The sequence below is a fragment of the Pantherophis guttatus genome, chromosome 2 (genome assembly GCF_059756535.1).
Source record: "Pantherophis guttatus breed Tessera chromosome 2, ASM5975653v1, whole genome shotgun sequence".
Classification (NCBI taxonomy): Eukaryota; Metazoa; Chordata; class Lepidosauria; order Squamata; family Colubridae; genus Pantherophis; species Pantherophis guttatus.
The window spans coordinates 248717858-248727682 of record NC_142064.1 but is presented as its reverse complement, the minus strand read 5'-3'; the positions used below and the strand labels follow the sequence as shown (position 1 = coordinate 248727682).

Here is a 9825-nt window from a genome sequence, read left to right as displayed (position 1 = left end):
AGACGCTCGGCCGGAGAAAGGGGGGGAAAAAAACAACCCGGGGGCCGTTGATGAGTTTGTAATCGGAGACAAGCGTCGGTGACTGCCGAGCCCAGCAGCTGGGCGGGCACAGCCCGGGAGCGACTTGTTGGCTAGAAGTAATAGCAAAAGCGAAAGTAGCCGGGCGGGCTTGGCGGCAAACGGGCAGCCGCGACAGCACCGACGGCAGCTGCTTAGCGAAAAGCAGAAGTTAGTTTGGGCTTGAGGGGGGGGGGGGAAACCCACAATAGAGGGGGGGGGTGGATTCCGGCCTGCCCCAAACAGCCCTGATTGGTCGAGATGGGCTTCCCAGGAGAGGGAAACGCGTTGATCCTCTCAGCATAAAATACCCGGGAAGGAGCGCGGAGCAGAATGGTCCGGAGCGCAGCTTTTTTTTTGCGCGCGCGCGCGGGTCGACGGGCCGGTCAGACGGCATTGCAAAAGCGAGGACTCCGCCCGGCCCCTGCTGGACTTTTTGGGACCGTCCAGCAGAGCCAAGCGAGACCACCTGTCCGGCGAGGCCGCCTTCTGAAGTCGGCCAGGTGAGAGAAGGAGAGAGGGAGGGAAAGAAGGAAGGAAGGAAGGAAAGGAGAGGGGGTCTGCAAATGGGGCAGCGGGAGAGCCGCACGTGCTCCTGGCAGGCGGGCGCGGGAGAAGAGCGAGACCCGCCGAAAGCCCCGATTCCTCCTGCAGCGTTTCCACCCGTGACTTTTCTACGGGAGAGTTCAAAGCCGTTTCCAAGGGTGGACTCTTGCGCGGCTGAGCCGGGAGGAGGCGGAAAGGATTTGCCGCTCCCCACCCCACCCCCGGCCCTGCGGCCCGGGTGTGGCCGGGTGAAGGAAGCGGAGCGTGGCCTCGAAGCAGCCAGCGCCTTCCTTGCCACCAGGGTAGGTTATTTGCCCCCCCCCCCGCTCCCTCATCTTCTTCAGGATAGCCTCTTCTCTCCTTTTGGCCGTGGGAACCCTTTAGTTAAGTGGGGAACTTGCACCTGATGGCTGCATCTTGATCAGGCGAGGAAAAATTCCTTCTGGGCTGTGAGGGCAGGTGGTTTTTCCTGGTGCATCTGGGGCAGGGCCACGAGAGAAGGAGGACAGAAGTGTGGGGTCTGTTTATTTCTAGTTTACTCCCCATCTCGGGGAGAACCGGCCACGATTCAACCCACCCTGCGCAAGTATAGCGTTATTCCCTTTGTCTTGCCAGAAATTAGTAGGGTGGCCTCAGGCAAGCAATCTGCAAAATGGGAGTAATAGCAGTGGCCTTGGGAGGTTGGCTGCCCTTAAATGAAGCTCATAGCATCTCCTAATTCCCAGGGCTAAAAGTATTCTAGATACAGATGTGCTTCTCAGTAAGTAATAGCATTGTGCAGGAAAGCAAATCTTAACTAAAATGAGCGTACATATGATTGCAGCTTGAATTAAAAGGAAACAACTTGATTCAACTCAGTTTATTGGAACTGAATATACAAGTTCTTCTAAAAGTCCTCACTTTTGCTGGTTGCCTTCCATAGTAAAAAAATAGGAAGCTGTTATTTTGACTCTCTCCTATCTCTTATTTATGTATCTATTTTTAAAGAAAAATGTATTTGGGGAGAAATAGAAGCGGGACAATGCCTCTGCTGCTAATGTAAATTACTTCCCCCTACACTAGGGGAAATTATCTTTTTTTGATGGATAGAAAGTTTGTGCCGTTCAAGAGATGAAGTTTTCCCCCTTCTTGCATTTCCGTTCCAGAAAAAGCTGCTACTGGTGGTTTCATCTGTTGAAATTATGCAACTTTTAAAGACACAGCTCCTTTCAGAAATAGACTCCCATAGATTGGATTTCCCCTCTTGTAGTAAACTTTCCTGATCTCACATTGAGAATTTTGATTTTTAAAAACAACAACACAGTGGTTTAGTTGGAACCTCATTTTCAGCCTCTCTGTTGGAGAAACCTCAATTTTAAAAAGGTGTGAAATTGCTGTCTTTTGGCATCTAGTTGGTAGGAAGTATTCACTTGTATTCTTCATAGTCAGTGGCAGCAAATTATTGCCTCCATCTGCACTAAATAATGTCGTTCTATTACATTGCTGGTTGAGGTTGTCCAGTGATCTGAATTCTAAAGAAGACTGGATTTCTGCTTTTCCCCCCCCATTATCTAGGAAAAGGAATTTCATTAGATACAAGTGGATGATTTTTCCTCTAGTAAACATCTTCTCTTTTGCATATGGCCGAACCTGTATGGATCCTGTTGAAAAAAAAATAGTCTTCTGTAGAACTAATGCCAATTCCAAGCATTTGGTGTGTAGGCTTCAGTAACACCCCACTGAATTAAAGAGCTTTTCAGTACAAAATTACTTAGTTTAAGATTAAGCAGAAAAAAATGTCCAAATGGGCTGAGGTTTTACAGGTTTAAGAATAAGGTATTGGTTCCAGATTTAGTCATAACCTGGAAAGAAGCTATTGAAATCGGCAGCTTGTAAATTAGTCATGAATTACTTACGCCCCATTGATTTCAATAGATTTACTCTTGTTATGATTATGCCTGGATCCAGACCAACAGCCACAGGTTGAATAATGATCCAGAATGATTTGTGTGCAGATTGTTTTCAGGAGTTCAGAAATAGCTTGGAGAGAATTTGGCATGAAACTGTTCCTCTTTTTAAAAAGAGGAAATTGAAGAGGTGGGTAGGAATTGTGTATGTGCATGTTCTGTTGATACTTGTCTTTTGGTGTCTGTTTAAAAAAAAAGCTTTTATGCACCACCTCCTTAAATGGCGTGGGTTGGCTTTGTGAAAATTTAAAGTGCAGTTTAGAAAATCTAAGATTGCGGCTATAATCTAAATTGGGAATAGTGAGAAAGAAAACTATAGGGCATTAAGTAAGACTATTTATTCTGTTCTGTTCTATTGGGCTTGTTCGTATAGGTGTTGGTTTGACTTCACTGAAACATGATGCAGAGCTCTGTTCTTTATAAAGGGATGTGGTTTTGATGTAAGTTGTGGCTTCTTAGGTAGCTGTACATATCAGAGTTCAGTAAATTGTCACCATATCCTTTTGAGTGGGTTACTTTCAAACTAAAAACCTTTTTAGTTTTTTTCAATTGGACTTTTAAGAAGAGAGAACAGCATTTTCTGGTTTTCTTCTTAAAACTGAAAAATGTGCATTACATACAGCATGTGCAAATCTCCACCCATATTACCAAAGGAATATATGCAAAAAGTACCTAGGTTGAACTTCTGCGACAGTGATTGGAAACAGTCCTACTTAATGTTACTGAACTACAGTTCCCAGCATGCCTCATTCTTGATCGTACCGCCTAGAACACCTGTAGGGTCACTGCTTCCCATCTCTGCCATATAATCCTATATTGCCGTTCCAAAGCAGTATTACAGTATTAGTGCTTTACATCATAAACCCTGCTACTCCAGTGTTTTTAATCCCACATGCCTCCATTATCTACCTAATATGCTAAAATAGACTAAACTAAAATGAATATGGAGTGCTATGGAAGACTATATTTATAGCCATTGCAATACGCTTTCAGACTTCTTTTAAAAAGTGGGCATCTTCGAAGAGTGTATTCTAAGCTCAGCAACTTTAAGATGCATGGAACTCCCAGAATTTCCTAGCCAATATGCTGGCTGGGGAATTCTGGGCATCATTGTACATGCAGTTTAAAGTTGCTAAGGTTGAGATATACTGCTTGGGCAGTTTAATACTGGAAGCAGTACTGAGAAATGAAGGATGACTAATCTGAATGTCTCTGCCTCCCAGTACAGGTAGTTCTTGACATATGTTCGTTTAGTTGACCATTCGGAAATTACAACAGCACTAAAAAAAGTGATTTATGACTTTTACAACCATATAGAGCCGAGGTGGCGCAGTGGTTAGAGTGCAGTACTGCAGGCTACTTCAGCTGACTGCTAGCTGCAGTTTGGCAGTTCAGATCTCACTGCCTCAAGGTTGACTCAGCCTTCCATCCTTCCGAGGACGGTAAAATGAGGACCCAGATTGTTGGGGGCATTAGGCTGACTCTGTAAACCGCTTAGAGAGGGCTGTAAAAGCACTGTGAAGCGGTATAGAAGTCTAAGGATTATTGCAGCATCCCTGTGCTCATGTGATCAAAATTTGGACACTTAACAACTGGCATGTATTTATGAAGGTTGCAGTGTCCTGGGGTCATGTGATCACATCCTTTTGCAACCTTCTGAGAAGTAAAGTCAATATGGAAGCCAGATTCACTTAAGAACCGTGTTACTAACATACCAATTGCAGTGATTCACTTAATAACTGCGGCAAGAAAGATCATAAAATGGGCCAAACTCACTTAATAATTGTCTTGTTTAACAACAGCTCAATTTTGGTCGTAGGTGGAGGACTACCTGTAAAATGTGAGAAACTGAACATGCTTTCCTCAATAATGCTTTTCTGTAAGAAGTCCCAAAAATGTTAGATTAGGACCTTTAACAGTTTTCTGAGATTGGGTGAGTTTGCGAGATTTTGGCCCTAAGTGTCTATGGAGATTGTCAATCATCCAGGTCATGGTTGTCCCAAAGGTGCTTTTTCAAGAGACAACTGGACTTTCTGGTTTTTCTTTGGAGACATTTCGCTTTTCATCCAAGAAGCTTCTTCAACTCTGAAGAAGGTGCCAGATTCATCCAGAGCTGGAGAAACTTTTTAGATGAGAAGCGAAACGTCTTCAAAGAAAAACCAGACAGTCCAGCTGTCTCTTGAAAAAACACCTTTGGGACAAACATGACCTGGATGACTGAGAATCTCTATAGACACTTTCGGTAAGAAGCTCGTGGATTTGGGGAGAGGGGTAGATGGAATGAGAATAACTTTTTGTATTTATGTTCTCCACGGTATTCAGTAAGGCTTATTTGCCTGGACATTCCGTATCTGGCGGCAGAGGTCCTTATGGCCTTCCAGGGGGTTTGCCTGGCAACTGAGAAAGAAGGGCTCCAAAGTAGTAGAAGGTTGGTTGTATTATTCATCATACTTCTGAAATTAGAGGAAGGGGGGCTGACAATCCTGTAACAACTCTACCGCCAAAAACAATTAGGAATGTCACTCATTGTTTGTGCCATTGATACAGCTGCCAAGCAAGTAGCGTGAAGCATGTCGCAGTCAGTCGAGGGCTTGTTTTATAGCACAATCTCAGGTGGAACCACCTTATCATAGTTTGGAGTGAAGGATCAGGACAGGACAGGACAGGACAGGATAGAATAACATAGTTGGAAGGGACCTTGGAGGTCTTCTAATCCAACCCCCTGCTTAGGCAGGAAACCCTACACCACTTCAGACAAATGGTTATCCAATCTCTTCTTAAAAACTTCCAGTGCTGGAGCATTCACAACTTCTGGAGGCAAGTTGTTCCATGGATTAATTGTTCTAACTGTCAGGAAATTTCTCCTTAGTTCTAAGTTGCTTCTTTCCTTGATTAGTTTCTACCCATTGCTTCTTGTTCCTGCCCTCAGGTGCTTTGGAGAATAGCTTGACTCCCTCTTCTTTGTGGCAGCCCCTGAGATATTGGATCACTGCTATCATGTCTCCCCTAGTCCTTCTTTTCATTAAACTAGATGTACCCAGTTCCTGCATCCGTTCTTGATATGTTTTAGTCTCCAGTCCCCTAATCATCTTTGTTGCTCTTCTCTGCACTCTTTCTAGAGTCTCCACATCTTTTTTACATTGTGGCGACCAAAACTGGATTGAGTCTACAGGTTGGAGGGATGGGTGGAAATAACCAGGCAGAGGTGGAAAACTATGACCATCCAGAAATTAATGAAATACTGGGCCCATGCTGGCTTGTGTGGTTGGTAATTCAGCAATATATACAGTTTCCCTAATCCTGGTGGTACTTAGATCCTTTCAAGGGTGTTGTGCCTTTAAGTTACTCAGAAAGGTGGCATCAGCTTTGACTCTTTTTGTTACTGGAGCTTCAGGAATTTGTGTAATACGTGTATTTATTGGAGCCAAGGATTTGGCTGCTGTTAGTGGTCCATTCCCCCAAAGCCAATATTTTTTCCTTCATTGAAGTCCTTCTCCCTGGTCCTCCATGTCAACCCTTCTCATTGTTCCCATGGGAGCCTCTTCCCCTGTAGGTTCTCTTCGTTTCTTATTTCCTGACTACTAATAATACAATGGGTACATCTGCTCTGCAAGAGAAAGGGTTACAAGGAAGTTGAATAGCAATAAAAGATTTGAAATATGACCCAGGTAAATCCACTTGGCTGCACCCCAGAGAATATAATAGCTCTGGGGAACTTGGTGGCAACAGGCAGGAGGAAGATCATGGATACAAGGGAAGATTCCCCCTCCCACTTCCAAGTTCGATCTTTTTTCTTTTCTTTTTGTTTAACATTTTTATTGGGTTATAAAATAAAATAAGATACAAAATACAAAAGTAAATAGGAAAACAATGGGGAGGAAGAGAGGGAAGAGAAGTGAGGAAGGATAAGAAAAAAAGAAAGAAACATTGACCTCCGACTCTCTCTGTTGCAGTAAAATAAGGCGTTAACATCAAATCACAGCTTTTTGTTTTTTCATAATTGTATGAACAAGCCATTTCCATAAAAATCTATCAATCTAATCGGTAAAACCCAAAATCAAAGTTTCATTCTTCTCCACTTCAAGCACAAAGTTGAGAAGTGGTCTCCATGTGGAAACAAAAGTACTTCTATTCTTTCCTTTGGTCAAAAATTCAAAATACTCAATTTTGCCATTTGTACCAATTCTATCAACTTCTGCAACCATTCAAATCGAAGTGTCCTTGCATAGAATACATAGTTGTGCTGTTGTCAACATATATAGTAACAAAGTTCAAAAAAAAAATTTCTCCTGGTCTTTTTCCATTAGACTCAAAAAGAAAAGTTTTGGTTTCATCTTTATCTCCGTTTTCAAAATTTTCTGTATTAAAGTATGAATCATACTCCAATTTTTTTCCCTTTATCACATGTCCACTATGTGAGATGTTAAATAGTCCTTTCTTTACTTTTACACTTCCAACATTCATTTGACGTACCTTTATACATCTTAGATAATTTATCTTGTGTTAAATACAAATGATAGATCATCTTATAGAAATTTTCTTTTAGAATTTATAATTTACATTAAATTTTAAACCCTTCGTCCACATATTTTCAAGCATCACATTATATCCAAAATTCCTTGCCCACTGAATCATACAATGTTCTACATTCTAACATCAATGTAAAAAAGAGATTGGGGGGCGGGGAATAATCGGCCCAAAAAAGGTTTTGCAGCAGGAATGGATTATGGCCATGGAAAAGGCCTGTTCTGCTTGCAGAGCAGTTATCAAGTTGCTTGTGCGAATGATGTTGAAATAGATCTCTGATTTGCAAACATTTCTCTCCCGCCATTAAATATTAGCAACATTTCCAAACAAGTCTTGTGGGCTGAAAGGTGTTCTTGGTACGCTTTCAGGCAGAAACCCTTCTGCACACCTGGTGCTTTCAATCTACAGGTGGCTTGAGCATCTTATAACAACACCTGAAAGGGAATATGTTACACCCTGCTGTTTAATTAGCTGGTGAAAATCATTGCAACAGGATGCAGTTATAGTCAGTTGGCTCGGATAGCTTTGGAAGATTTGACCAATGTATGGCTCAGATCTACCAGAGCCTGTTTGCCATTGTCCTAATAACTTTCTTGATCAGAGATAGCAATAGCACTTATATACTGCTTCACAGTGCTTTACAACCCTCTCTAAGTGGTTTACAGAGTCAGCCTATTGCTCCCAACAATCTGGGTTCTCATTTTACCGACCTCGGAAGGATGGAAGGCTGAGTCAACCTTGAGCCCGGTGGGATTTGAACTGCCAAATTGCAGCCAGCTGGCAGTCAGCAGAAGTAGCCTGCAGTACTGCATTCTAACCACTGCGTCATTGCGGCTCAGAGATAACCAATTTTGAAATAGCAGCAGAAGTCTATGGCTTTCCCAACCCATTTTCTGGTTCCTGGATTTCCAGCGATAACACTTTTCGATGGTACCAGAGCATACCTACCATTCCTAATTTACTTAATCCAAATCAACTAGCAGTGACAGTGGAAATGATCCCAGCCATCTTGTTTTGACGATGATGAGATGGATGGCCGATGTGAAAAGGGGACAAAGCTTCAGTTGTGTAGTTGTGGCTCCCTTATTAGCTTTTTCAATTCAGCCAAGATCTTAATCCAGCATTTTGTTTCCTACAGAGGCCAACGACCTGCCTCGGGCTCCCATCCAGGAGGTGAAGGCATAGACCTCTCCTGATATGGCTCTTGGCAACTGGAACTTAGAGGCAAGCTGCCCCCAACCGGAAAGTAACACTGAGTCCTCAAGATTAACAGACCTTATGAAATGTGTCTGTCATGAATTTGTCCTACTTCTTAATGTGGCCATCCATGTTGCCGGTCATCATCACATCTTGTGGTAATGAATCCATGACGCACTGTGTGAAGATAAAGGTCTGAACCTTGAAAAGCAAAATAAGAGTCTTCAGAGGGACGCGAATCCAGCTGCTGAGACTTTGAGATGGGTTTATTGTCCTTCATTGGGGTTTATCTACTTGCAGAATTTAAGTGTGCAGCGTTACTGTCACTGAAATGATCTTCCCACCTTTGCTGTGTCATGCGCATTGCTGTCCTCTGTGGGGTGCTGTCCTCTGTGCGGCCGTGTCTCTCCAGCCACAGAATTTACCACCACCTATTTTGCTTTCGGTGAGTTACCAGCTTCTGCGAAGGTTTAAGAATGGGCAACGGAATCCCAAAAGCAGCTGTTTTGCTCTGTTTTCCAGCTGCACTTGGATTCCGTTCCTTGCTCTTTTGCCCACTTCTCCAGGATTTCATTCATTCTCTTATGGTGTAGCAAACTGTTTGGGAACCACTGGAAGACACAAGAACTTAAAAAATAGTAATTATGTTCAATAATGAGAACTAAAAACTTGTTATTTTTTAAAATGAAAGGCAATAAATTCAACATACACCAAAAAAGTTTGAGCTGGCTACCCACCAAGAATAACGGATGCCATAGGATTATTTGTTCAGTGGTAACAAATTAGACCTTGATTTAAAGAGAGTGATAGTTCTTAATCCAGGAAGAAGTAAATGTTGGGTACAAGCATGAAACAACAACAACAATGGTAGTAGTAGTAGTAATAAAATATGTTTTCCTCCTGGTTGATTCAATCTTGGGAATAATCTGAAAGGTGAATTTTGCAGCTGTTCCTTCATGAGATGTGCAGTCAATTTAAGGAATTAATCTCAAAGCTGCTGCTGTTGAGGGTGGCCTTCCCTACATGTGTTAGGACTGCAATTCTTAGCTATTTGGAGAGAAGATAATCTTTGCCATATAACCAAATAGTGGACAATTAGCCTCTCAGTGGCAATTCCCCAGGATGGAGAACTTATTTAAAAGCCAAAGCCTCGCTTGATTGGGGATGGCTATCCTGTTGCACAGGGCCTTGTGGACTTCCAGATAGGACACCACAGTATGTTGTTGTGGACACATGACATTTAGTCTAAAGACTGCTTTGTTTAGCAACAACAATCCCGGTCCCAGTTAGGGTCATTAAATGAGGACTACCTGTACTTCCAGTGGAGTATTAGTGAAAGAATGTCCTTTCTGTTGAAGGTGGGAGCTTTGATAGGAGGTGAAAGGGAGCAGGCTGAATATGGTACTGTTGATAACTTTTTAAGTTATAGCATTGTGCGTGTTTGTGGAGGAGGAACTCCTTCGGGTTTCCTCATACTTTTCTGTGCAGTGGTGATAAAAAGCTACTTCCTGGACAGAAGTCGGTAGAGCTGGGCCTGCAGATGAGTTTCCCT

At 42.8% G+C, this 9825-nt stretch overlaps 1 long non-coding RNA gene across 1 annotated transcript; it reads left to right on the top strand.

Annotated features, from left to right (window-relative positions):
- The first annotated feature begins 354 nt into the window (after window positions 1-354).
- Window positions 355-9176, top strand: LOC117673958 (uncharacterized). Its single transcript, XR_004593623.3, has 2 exons — window positions 355-560; window positions 8215-9176. It is a non-coding gene; the product is annotated as an uncharacterized LOC117673958 (long non-coding RNA).
- Window positions 9177-9825: the final 649 nt, after the last annotated feature.